Below are 13,125 nucleotides of genomic sequence, written 5' to 3' on the forward strand. Positions count from 1 at the left end.
ATGGTTAAACAGATCCATTTAAATAAATGCATAAAGTACAAGAGCGTCATCCCTCTTGTTGGAGCTGGACGATTAAATAAGACTGAAATAAAGATATTATTATTGATAATAACGGTAAACGACACCATTTATTGAGCATCTATTATGTGCTTGGCAACATTATCATGTGGGAGGTACTAGCTCTATTTGGATGACAGAAAGCAGACCCTGTGAGGTGCCAAGGTCACAGAGCAAGCAGTGGCGGAGACGCAGGTCCGAGTCCACAGTCTGTGCTCATGTGGCCCCAGATGAAGAAAATGAGACACAGATTCTCATGATGTGACTTACTCATGCACGGGTGCAAAACTTGCTAATGAATAAAGCAAAATAATAATAAAATGAGCTGGTCTGAGGACCCGCGATTGTCTGGGTTCAAAACTTGAGTTATAAATACAATTCCAATCATGAAACTCTCCGTATGACACTGGATGAGTTACTTAAACTCTCTGAGCCTCTACTTCTTCATCTCCAAAACGGGCTAATAATGCTTAGTTCATAGCATTGTCATGAGGCTTAAATTAGATGCACCATGCTATGTGCTGAACTCAGGACTTGGCATATGGTATATAATCGATAATGTTGGTTATTGTGCGGGTCTTCAGGGAGAGCAGGTGACTATTTGTCCAGGGGGCTTTTCTTGACCTTTTACCCTCATGCCTCCACCTCCACTGTTCCCTGCAGGAGTCCTGCAGTGTCAGCCATTATGCTCTTACCCTGCTAACTCCCTTGAGGTCAGAGAAGCAGGTGGCTGGGGATGGAAGGCAGTCAGGACCTTGGCCAACATGCCAGTTGAAGGTCCTGGCCAATGGCCTTGACTTTGCCAGCGCTAACCTTTTTTATACCTGACAAGGCAAACTACCACGTGTCAGGTCAAGACAAGAACAGGGGTGCAAGGAGAGAGCCAGCCCATGAGATAGGAACAGGGGTAGGCCAGAGAGCCCCTGGAGGTCACTTTCAGCCCTATGATTTGATATTGGCATAAAACTGAATGCAATACATTTAACTCTGAGACATTCCCACCTCCCACCTGACCTCAGTCTGGGCAATCTTCCTGTTAGTCAAGGACAAGCCATAAATCTCCCTGTGGATGGGAGTGCTGGGCGCACAATAAACTCTGCTGTCTCCCCTGTTTTCCAGAAAGGGTTGACGGATCCTTCCCCTCACATTTATTTCAGCACAGTAGAATTTCAACAAGACAGAAATAGAAGCCAGAAAGCTTGGTCCTGTCAAAAGCTCTTAATATAATTATGAGAGTCGGGCCTCTGCGTGTTCCACCCCCCAGCCCACGAATAATTAGGGTGCAGAGGCCGGGAACTGAATGGAGGTGGGGGAGGAGTGGGGAGAGACGGCAGGCTGAGGGCGTTGTGACTAGTGTAATGGCTGCTGCTTCTCTGCTGGGATGCCCCAGTCCTGCAGACTCCCTGGGAATTCTGCAGCTTCATAAAAGCTCCCCTTAGAGCTGGGATCATCCCAGGCAGCAAGTAGTGGCTCTAATAGTTTCAGCTGATGCGTTACGGCTGTCCCGCCTCAGCTCCCTTTACTGAAGGTTAGTTATATAGAGATAGGCCCTCATCAGCCCCGACATCCACAGTATATGCAGAAGGTGGCCGGGACACGTAGGCCATGGCACCAGGCTTCGGGTCTGATGGGGACCTCAGAGGCAAGCCCAGCCTGAGCATTCGGGCTACCAATGGGAAAGCAGAGTCCCTCTTCCCTGGAACATTTGCTTTCTGTTTAGTGTTTAATTTTCTCTCTGAAAGGCAATCTATGGAATGGAAAAAAAACAAAAACCAGTCCCTAAAGTCCATTCGAGCTTTCTCTTCTCCAGGTTAATTTCCATTCTAATGCTTATGTAGCTCCCGCCGCAGAGTTAGGCATTTGTTACTCTAATTCTGCTGCTATTCTCCCCAGGGTTTGCTGTTTTGTCAGGGCCTGTGCTGTTCCATTTCAGGGTTCGGAGCAGAATTACCGAGCTCAGTGTCAATGGAGGGGCTCAGGAGGGGCCCAACACCCAGGGAAGGAGCTCTCCATGGATTCTTTCTTCCCAGCCCCAGAGGGAGGCTGTCCTTTAGCTCTGCTGGCTGCCACCTGGCTCCAGAGCATCTATTCTACACTGGTGGTAAGGTGACAGAGCCCTGTGCTCTGTACATGGAACAGACTTGGGTCCCCAGAACATGCTCCTCCATGATTCTGCACTTGGCCTCTGTTGACAGCGGTGCTGACGAGATCCTTAAGAGACACCTCAGCTTAGTCCTTAAAAGCACTCTCTTGAGTCAAGCTGGATTGCTTTGGTTTGAATCTAAGAACTGCCGCTTATCAACTATGTGACTTTGGACAAGTCCTTTAACTTCTCAGTTTCACCATCTATAAATTGGATACCAACAGTACAGGGCATTAAATGAGTTACCATTGTTGTTAGCATTAAATGAGTTTGTAATAGATATAAATTGCCTGTAAGAGTGTCGGGCACAGAGTCAGGGTCAGCGGGTGGTGGCTATAATCACTATTACTGTTATTAGTCCCTCCTGGGGCTGGCCTGGCTGCAGAGGCAGGAGCTGAGTGCCCAGCAGGATGTGCCCTGCATCTCAGCGGGGCAGGGTGTGAAGGGGTGGCCATCCCTGCTGGGTCCACCGGATGCTAACTGCTTGGTACTCACACACTGGATTCTCCTGGATCAATGGGTGCTTCCATCCCTTCACAGCCTCCATGTTATTCCTCCAACCCACCTGGCCTGGGAACTCCTGGAATGTGACTTCTTTGAGGAGGACAGGCAGGCAGGGAGGAAATCAGGAATTCTGATTCTCATCCTCAGAGGGATTCAGTCCCTAGGCCAAGGCCACTCAACTAGTACGTGGCATTGCAGGAGCTCACACGCACACTGGCTTGACTCCCAGGGGCGCACTTGCCTACGAGGCCCCTTGGGGTGATGACCCTTTGGCCAGGGGCCACTCTGTGTCATTCCACGCTGTGGAGTGGTGAGTGGTATGAACGGTTCCAGCAGTGAATCTCTGAAAACAGAAGTGAGGCTATTTCATAGCCTCCAAAGGCTGGAGACAGGCTCTGGTTCGAGACTCCCCAGGAGGGAGAAGCTGGCCGTCTTTGAAGGCCTCACCGAAAGAAGCGCCCAGCCTCTCCAGACACAGGGTGAGCTGTCACCTTCAGGCCGAGTGGAGGACAGAGCCTGAAATGCCTGGTCACCAGTTCCACCCTTATGGGACCCAAAGCCTCACCAATCTGTGCCCCTGCCTGCTGGCAAGGGCCGCCAGTATCAAATCAGGGCCTGCTCCCTGCTGCCCAAGGGCCCTCCCTTCCGGGCACGTGTGGATGAACCCTCGGCTCCCACCAAATGAGCTTCCGGGCAGGAGGATGGGCAGCTGTCTCTGTCAGCCACCCCTCTGCAATTTCCTAACTTGTTTTGTGGCACGCTGCCAACTGCACAAGTTGGCTGCTACAAAGTGTAGAAATGCCAACTGGAAGTCCACGGGCACATCAGAGCTCCAGGCTGCACTGGGCCTCCAGCAAGCCGGGCAGGGTCCAGCGAACCCCAGGAGTGTGGATCTCCTGAGGGCTGTTCTCGGCCTTGGCGTGGTCAGACCTCCATGTCTGCAACCTGCCCCACCCCCATTCCCCCGCCCCTGCCCAGGGCCTTCCGTGCTGGACTCCCCCTTCAAAGAGGCCAGGCCCTTTGCCTGCCTGTGATTCTCTCCCTGTTCAGGCTCTGGTTATATCACCTGGGGAACGGCTGTTTTAGGCTGTATTTCCCTAGATCAAGAGTATTCCAGCTTTGTTCCCAGCAGGCCAGGCAGCCCCAGGGTGATCTAAGGAGCTGCCAGTGTCTTTGGTCACTTCCCAGCCATAACCTCCTCAGGTCCTGGCTTTCCTGTGATCTTTATGTACCATTATCAGCAAAGGTCAAGGATCTGGGCCCCTAAGGCATTCCCTTGTCAGTCTAGAGCCTTCACTGCCCCTGTTAAGAGATCCATCTTCCTGAGGCCCCTACAGAAGAGGAGGGGTGAAGTGTCGAGGACAGAGCCTGGCTTTTGGGCCAGATCTGGGCTCCAGGACTGGGATGTTGAGTAGCTCTGGGCAAGGGATAATTCTAGCACTCAGAATGCTCCCCACACAGTAAGGAGAGTGGTAGCTCCACTAACTGTCATTATGTGGGCAGCCCAGGCCACTGTGCACAGTGTTCCTCAGATGCCTGTGAAACGGTTTCCCAGTAAGCCCATGACACCCAGGCTGCTGGTGAGCTTGGGCTCCTGCTGAAAGCAGGCTGCGCTTGTTTGGGAGAAAGGGAAAGGAATGGCCTTGAACCTGGCCGCCTCCGGTAAGAGGTAGCAACAAAATCCAGAGCTTCCCTGAGCAGAAGAGCTAAGCATTGAAGGGCATGTGCAAAAGAAAGTGAAGAGGAGATAGCAAGGGCGCCACACATAACTGGCCTATTTTGCCTTTTCGTACATCCTCAGGCAACTTCCAGATTCTGGAGTTTCCTGCCCAGCCACCCTCCATAGACCCAGTCCCTCACTTTGCACCTCATTCATATCCCGTTGTTTCATGGTCTTGCTCTTTGCAGGGACAGCTGATTCCCAGCGCTGATCCTTGAGACTGCAAACACTTCTCTGTGTTGGGAGGATGGTCGGTAGAAACATGTGGTCTGCTCAAGGCATTCTGGAGGTTCTAAAGATTGGGAGTTCTATGCAAGAATTGGAGGAGGTGGACAGGCAGGACTTCCAGCTAACAAGCCTCCTGGGGCACTTTGGAATCCCACCACAGGCCTCTCTGCTGGCACAGTTGACCAGGAAAAAAAGTGAGCAGATGGACAGAGATGTGTGTGACTGAAAGATCAGGCTGTTAGGGCTTCCCTGGTGGCACAGTGGTTGAGAGTCTGCCTGCCGATGCAGGGGACACGGGTTTGTGCCCCGGTCCGGGAAGATCCCACATGCCGCAGAGCAGCTGGGCCCGTGAGCCATGGCTGCTGAGCCTGCGCGTCCGGAGCCTGTGCTCCGCAACAGGAGAGGCCACGACAGTAAGAGGCCCACACATCACCAAAAAAAAAAAAAAAAAAAAAAGTTCAGGCTGTTGGATGCATGGATTGGTCCTCTTGGATCTTGGGAGGTGTGCTGACTGGAAGAAAGGTTAGTCCCACAGGAGAGCCCGGCCCACCACGTGTCCGTCTGGCTGTGGGGCCCATACTGCCTCCCCCGGGGGCTGCCTGCATACAGAAAGGCAGGGAAGTCTCAAGGAACAAGATGCACGAGCTGGGCAGGCGTGCAGAAGCCAGCAGCACACCTGGGCTCCTTCCTGTCCTGGGGAAGCCTCACAAGGAAACAGCACCCCATACCCCAATTCTGTCCCATGAGAGCATCCCGAATACAATCACAGAAGAGGTATGTTGGTGCATTTTCAAGGCTACAGACATAAATTAGGCAATTTCCCCGATACCTGAACTGCCCCACATGACATCTGATTTAATTCTTCATAACCAGCATCAGTAACTACTGATCTCCAAAGCAATGAACGAAGCTGCCCAAGGTTCTGCCGAAGAAGGTGGGTCCTGCCCCAGCCAGAGGTGTTCTGAGCCGCCAGGTGCCACTTCCCAAGTCCCTCCCATCAGTTATTTCTGGCCTTACCTTATCGATCCTTTTAATAGCAGGCAGTAACAATTTATTAGCACTTTTCCAGAGTCTCTGCCTCCTGGCTAGATCTTTTGCCATCCTGAGAGCTGAAGTAATATTTCTTCTAAATCTAGCTCTCTTCAAGGCGCTACAGGAGGCCCGTCTGAGTGAGTCAGGGATGCTACAGAGAAGGAAGAATTAAGACATTTCCATTTTCCCACTGCTTATTTATGAACAAATAAATCTGTTGGTTACAACTGAACAACTGTATGGGGCTGGGGGGAGGGGACTACAGAGACCAGATGAAAACAAGCCATCTTTGATTTCCCTTTACAGAATTTAATTTTTTTAATTAAAAAAAATTTTAATACAGTTTTAAATGTTACTTTCTACTTAAAGTTATTACAGAATATTGGCTATATTCCCAGAGTTGTACAATACATCCTTGAGCCTACCTTACCCTCACTACCCCACCCCAGTTTGTCCCCCGCCCCGGTAATCACTAGCTTGTTCTCTCTGTGAGCTAATTTGATTTTTAAAAGTGGGTTAGGAGGTGAAAGGACAGCGCAGCTTGAGCCCGGTGGGTCGGGGGCTGGACTTCCCGGCAGCCCAGCCTCCCTGCCCTGCTCTTGTGACTCAAACTTTTGGTGCTTCAGTTTTACCCACGACCAAAACGAGGTAAGGAAGAAGCCACTTCCCTAACTCATGACCCACTAGTTGATTCCTGACTCCTCTCCTTCCGGAGAATAAAGAACTGCCGGGAAGGCGCTGACGGCCCGCGCGCCGGCAGGGGGCGCCCGACTGCGGGAAGGAGGAGAAATTCAGGAGTAACTGGGCCGCGGGGAAGGGGCCTCGGCAGCCCTTCTGGCTTCTCAGTTATCCTCCGGCCCCAGCCAGGAAGCAATCAGGGACTCGGCCTGGGCAGGCGTCTGGGGCCGTATAAACTCAAAGCGTTTATCCTGTTGGTGGCTGAAAGGAAAGAGGCCAAGAAGAGGCCAGGGACTAAGAAAGTCCCACTGTGGGACCAGCGCTGCAGGCTTTCGGGCTAGAGTTGCCTTTGGAACCAGAGTGACTGCTTCCCAGAGGAGGGACTGCTGGCCCAAGGCTGCTTCACCCTCCCCACGAAGGCCCTGCTCTGTTACCCTCCAGTCCTCTGCCCAGCACCTCCCACTTCCCAGAGCCGATCCACACCCCAGACACCAGCTCCCCGCGCGTGCGCAGTGCCAGCCCTTGCTCCCACTATCCACCTGACTCTAATTTGCCCAGTAACAGACGTCACTGTGCTCAGAGCAAAACAGAGGCTCAGAAAGGGTAAGTGACTTGTCCAAGACCACACAGCTAGTAACTGGCTTCAAATGCAGTCCATCTGCTTTATTGTTTACTTATTTTTCCAATATTAATACTATAGTAAGTTACTGACATATTGTTTTATATATAGAACTTTAATATATTTGTAAAATTATGCAATATATTAAATTATTTTATAGTTAATGACTATTTTTATTATTACTGTTGAGGTTTTATTTATTTTTCGAATAGGCAGTAGTGCATGCAATTCAAAATTCAAAATATACCAGAGGAATGCAGTGAAAAGTCCCCCACCTCAACCTTTGTCTTTCAGCCGCCCAGGTCTCCCTCCTCTCCTCAGGAGCAACCACAGTTAATCTGTTTCTTGTGTATCTTTTCAGAGACAGTGGAATAGATAAAGATCCAGGGGTCTACTAGCCAAAGAATGTAGGCAGCCTCTAGAAGCTGCAAAAAGCAAGGACACAGATTCTTCTCTGGGACCTCCAGAAAGAGAAACAGCCCTACTGACCCCTTGATTTTAATCCCTTAAGACCCATTGCAGACTTCTGACCTCCAGGATAATAAGGGAATAAATCTGTGTTGTTTTAAGCCACTAAGTTTGTGACCATTTGTTACATCTATAGAAAACTAATATGAGTTCCCAGTTTATAACTTATCAAATAAATATTAGATTAAATATTTAAATAGGAATACCAAGCAAACAAAACTTGTGGGGAGAGTAGATCTTATAATTATGGCTTCAAAGACAGAGTGAAAGCATTTGTAAAAACCTCTATATATTAAAAATAAACCTATAAATGAAATTATCATGCAAGTTACAAACTGGAAAAATATTTGAAATGTATAAAATGAACAGAGAATCATCTTGAATGGTAAAGTTAAGGGTGATTTTCTACAATGAATGTGCTTTTTTTTTTTTTGTAAAGAAGATACATATTTCAACAGAAAGAAATTGTTACTGTGGCAGTTGTATTAAAAATGAATGAGAGACAAGTATGGGCACTTCACCAAAGAAGATACAGGGATGGCAAATAAGTGTACGAAAAGACGCTCCACATCATTAGTCACTAGACAAATGCAAATTAAAACTACATTGATACACCACTGCACACCTATTAGAGTGGGTTAAATTAAAAAGACGGACCATATCAAGTGCTAACGAAGACATGAAGCCACTGGAGCTCTCACACTCTGCTGGAGAGGATGTAAAAGGGTGCAACCACATTAGAAAACTTGAAAGATAAGCAAACACCTACCATATGATGCAGCCGTACCACTCCTAGGTATTGTCCCCAAAGAAATGAAAGCATGTGCCCATACAAAGACTTATATGCAAATGTTTATAGCAGTTTTATTTTTAATAGCCCCAAAGTGGAAACAACCTGTCCATCAACAGGTTTCTGGATAAACTAATTGTAGTATATCCATACAGTGGAATGCTACTCAGCAGTAAAAAAGAATGAACCATTGATATCTGCAACAACATGGAGAGATGTCAGAATAATTACACTGCATGAAAAAAGACAGACCAAAGGAAAAAAAAAAAGACTACATACTGTATGGTTCCATCTATAAAATTCTAGAAAATACAAACTAATCTATAGAGGCAGAAAGCAGACCAGTGGTGGCCTGCGGATAGGGTGGAGTGGGGAGGGGAGAGAGGGAGGGGTCACAGTGGTGCACAGGGAAACTTCAGAAGGGGTGGGTATGTTTACTATCTTGCTTGTGATGATGGTCTCACAGGTGTACACAGACATTGAAACTCATCAAATTATGTACAGTTTGTTGTATGTCAATTATACCTTAATAAAGTGGTACTTGAAAATGGCTTGATCTTGGAAAGAGATGGAAGACACTTAAATACATAACACTAAGTGAAAGAAGCCAATCTGAAAAGGTTACATGCTCTATTATTCCAACTATATGACATTCTGGAAAAGGCAAAACCAATGGAGGCCATAAAAAGATCAGTGGTTGCCAAAGGTTGGTGGGGAGAGAAGGATCGACAGGCAGAGCCCAGAGGATTTTTAAGGCAGTGAAATTATTCTGTCCGACTGAGTATCCACTATAATGGTGGACACATTTGTCCAAACCCATTGAATTTACAACACCAAGAGTGATTTGTAATATAACCTATGGACTTTGGGTGGTTATGACGTGTCAATGTAGATTCATCAGTGGTGACAAATGTTCCGCTCTGGTGTGGGATGTCGATGGTGAGGGTGGCTTGTGCATATGTGGGACAAGGTGTACGGGGGAAATCGCTGTACTGGCTGCTCAACTTTGCTGCGAACCTAATACTGCTCTAAAAAGTAATGTTTCGTTTTAAAAAACTGGCTTGAACCATTGAATATGTTTTGTCTCTCTTATCAGGGCTCTGGGGGCAGAGGGGGGTCAAGGGTTTGTTCAGGTGCTACAGATGCTACTGAGGACACAGATGCTTCCCATCTTTGGGCTGTGTCTCCCCTGTATGGTTCCATCTATAAAATTCTGTTCTCTCTGGCGCTCCCTTCCTCCACCCTCTACCCCAGAGGGTTCAGTGATGCTCACTGGGGTTCCCACAGGCCTTTCTATATAACTTCATTGTCCTTCTGTCTAGACTGCCTTATGCGGGCACATGTCTTAACGGCCAGACATGAGCTTCTAGAACCACTCCTCTTTCATTAGGGGAGTCCCGGGACCTAGCCCAGTTATGCCTGAAAAAGTGAACTTGAATAGGAAGAAAAGCCGATGGAGCTAGAAGAGGTCCCGGAGAGGACACAAGGCAAAGGTGGGAGGTGGGAGGTGCTAGGCTAGGAGCGGTGTCAGTACAGAAGCGAGTACTAAACACTGGAAGACTTCAGTACTGAAGCAGCAGAAATGATCAAGATCTAGAATGACAAAGGACATCACTTGGATGAGCTCAGAAAAAACAGACCTGGGAATATCGCTCTGAAATTAAAAGGAGAGAGTTTTAGAACAGAGGTGGCACAGCTGGCCTCATGGGACAGAATTCTCTGTTCATTCAACATATGGAACTTATTGTCTCGAAGAGGTCGTTCAGGGAAGACTACAACAATTTTTAAGAGGTTAAAAGCTACTAAATGGACAAAGTGACCTCCCTTGTTAATGCCAGACCCCGCAACCTCACAAAACACCCTCTCCCGATCTCAGTTCTCCAGAGGTATCTTTGGGCTGGATGAATCACGTGCGTCTGAAGTGAGCCTCAGATTATCCATGCTTCATGGCTCATCAGATCGAAAATCACCTCTGTGGGGCAGAGATTCCTGATAGCAGGAGAAAGAACAGGAGATGCTCCTGGGCCCAGGATTGTACAGTCATTGCAGCAGTGACTGACTCTTCCTTGCCGGCCATCCCAGGCAGAATTCCAGAGACGCCCTGGAAGTTCGGGCCCCAGTCTTAGTTGGCTGGTGGCCAGCAGGCCCTAGCATTGGAATCAGGATGGTTCCTGCATATCAGGACCATTGCTGTTCTGAAGCCATTTATCTGCGGCGTACAGACGCTCTCTAAAGAGTCCAGCCCACTAATTGCAGACTCAGAGTCTTTAAGGAACATTTGAGCTGAATCGGGTTGAGATTCTCCACTGAGCATAGCTTTTCTATTCTCTAAGTTCACTGGAAGCACCGGAAAGAAATCTTGCAGCAATAGCTGAATCTCATTCACCTGCATCCCAGCCCCCCAGCCTTAAGCTGCACCCAGTTCTAGGTGTCTCTAAGGTCTAAACCCAATTGGCCATTTCCTCCCACTCCCAGCTTGGGCATTGCCAGGCGGCTCTCCAAACCCCTGGCTGCCCGTGATGGGCCCTGGGGTCTGGGGTCCTCCCCCCATCCCAGTACTTCTTCCAGCAGCTGCTCCCAGATTTGCTCTCCTCGACCCAGCAACCTCTGTCTCCTTCCCTTCTCTTTGAGCAGAAGGCCCCCTCTTCTCTTTCCCCAAGAGGGCTGAGACCATCCTCACCAGTTTCTTCCTTTTCTCCTCATCTGATCTCCTTTGTGAGCTTGATATGTTAAGTTTTCTCTGTTCTTCCGAAAACCAAGATCACTGCCTCTCTAGGACTTGCCTTCCCCTCTCCGTTTCCGTCCTCAACACAGCTACACAGTAACCTTTGGCTTGCGCCTCGCCTCCTCCTGGTTCCTTCCCCCACCCCTCTACTGAAATGGCTCCTCCCAGAGCACCAGTGACCTCCTGGTCACCAAAGTCTAGGGCCATTTCCAGGACTTTGTTCTTTTTCCTGCCCTCACGGTCACCAGCCTGCTTCCGACTCTCCTTCCCTGACTCTTCCCTGTCTTGGACCCCCAGCATTGCTTCCGATGACCCAATCAGCCAACCGCACTGCACTCTGGACCTTCTTGTTTGAATGAAAACATCTTGCTTCAAGGGCTCTCGTTACCTTCTGGACTAAATCAGCCCCCTGACATGATGGGTTGTCACAGATGTGGCCCCGGCAGGCTTGCCTGCATCACTTGTGACCGCTTGTCCCTAGCCCCGTATACTTCAGTCACATCCAGATTTTTGTAGCCCTCTCATTGGTTTCCATAAGCTTGCAGGTGCTGTTTCCTCTGTCTGGAATACCTCTCTTCCCACCACCACTCGCCTCTCCCCCTCAGTGGGGGAAGCCGTGCTCCTAATGCTTTTCCTGAATGTGTTCTATGTGCTTAGTGACTCGGCAGCAGCCTCAGCCCTTTGAGTGCCAGGAAGGTACCCTGCAGCCCGGTACGCAACAAACAGAGATCCTCAGTCTTCTGCTTCCACACTGGCTCCCTCTGAAAATCCTTTCCATCTCACAGTTTCAGCTTGCAGCTCAATTCAGCAGAAATGCTTGGATGCTACCCTGCAAGCACACGTTGGGCTAATTCTCAGCTCTCTGCCTTTATACCTCATGTCCTCTCCTAAGGCCAGACCCATGTTCCTGCCTGTTCGCAGGATGGAAAGTTCTGATCAGCACTGATTGCTTTCCTCTTTCTCCCCCAGCTACCAAATTCTGTCCATTCGCCCTTCACAGCCTAAACAGACAAACAAGCAAAAGAAAGCAAGCCCTATGCTTTGTCTTTCCTTTCTAGTACTCAATCTGGTTGTGACGGTTCATTTTCTGTGTCAGTTTGGCTAGGCCACAGAACCCATTTGGTCAAACATGAACCTAGACGTTACTCTGAAGGTGTATTTAAGATGAGATGAACATTTAAGTCAGCAGACTTTGAGGAAAGCAGATTATCCTCTCAAATGTGGGTGGGCCCTGTCCAATCAGTTGAAGGCCTTAAGAGAAAAAAGACTGAGGTCCTCCGAGGAAGAGGGAATTCCACCTGCAATCCACCTTTGGACTCCAGCTGCAACATGAACCCTTCCCTGGGTCTCCAGCTGCCGGCCCACCCCGCAGATTTTAGATGAGCTGCCTCTACAATCAATCATGTGAATCAGTTCCTTAAAATAAACCTCTTTCTCTCCACACACACACCCTATTGCTTCTGGTTTTCTGGAGAACCCTGACTAATACACTGTTCTACCTCCTAACTCGGCTCCCTGTTCCTGCGTTCACTCCCCTCCAGCCCACTCCAATGATGCTCGCTGATTTTTTTTGTAATGTTAATTTGCTCACAAAATTTGCTGGAGCCCTACTGTTTATCAATGAATGGCTGTGTTTCCCAAACATCAGATGTTTGCGTATCTTCACCACATTTGACATGAGTTTTCAGTGTCTCGTCTATACAGTTACTTGTTTTAGATTTTACTTTACACTGACCCTTCTCAGGGATGTTTGCATTTTGGCAGGAATGTGTGAAATTTTTTTTTAACTTTTTATTTTTATTGGAGTATAGTTGATTAACAATATTGTGTTAGTTTCAGGTGTACAACAAAGTGATTCAGTTATACATATTCATGTACCTATTCTTTTTCAAATTCTTTTCCCAATTAGGTTGTTACAGACTATTGAGCAGAGTTCCCTGTGCTATACAGTAGGTCCTTGTTTGTTATCCATTTTAAATATAGCAGTGTGTACATATCAAACTCAAACTCCCTAACTATCCCTCCCCCTTCCCTCCCCCCTGATAACCTTTAGTTCGTTCTCTAAGTCTGTGAGTCAGATTCTGTTTTATAAATACGTTCATTTCCATCATTTTCTTTCAGAATTCCACATATAAGCAGTATATTATGATATTTCTCTTTT

General features: G+C 48.2%; 1 protein-coding gene across 2 annotated transcripts in view; it reads right to left on the reverse strand.

Annotated features, from left to right (window-relative positions):
- Window positions 1-13,125, reverse strand: part of LOC117308665 (dihydropyrimidinase) — a 234,092-nt gene that overhangs the window by 84,455 nt on the left and 136,512 nt on the right. For both annotated transcript variants that reach the window (XR_012327301.1, XM_073794654.1), the window contains one exon: window positions 5,670-5,835. The gene's annotated coding sequence lies outside the window, so the exon portion shown is untranslated. The remainder of the gene's footprint in view (window positions 1-5,669; window positions 5,836-13,125) is intronic.

This window comes from Tursiops truncatus, chromosome 17, assembly GCF_011762595.2.
Source record: "Tursiops truncatus isolate mTurTru1 chromosome 17, mTurTru1.mat.Y, whole genome shotgun sequence".
NCBI lineage: Eukaryota > Metazoa > Chordata > Mammalia > Artiodactyla > Delphinidae > Tursiops > Tursiops truncatus.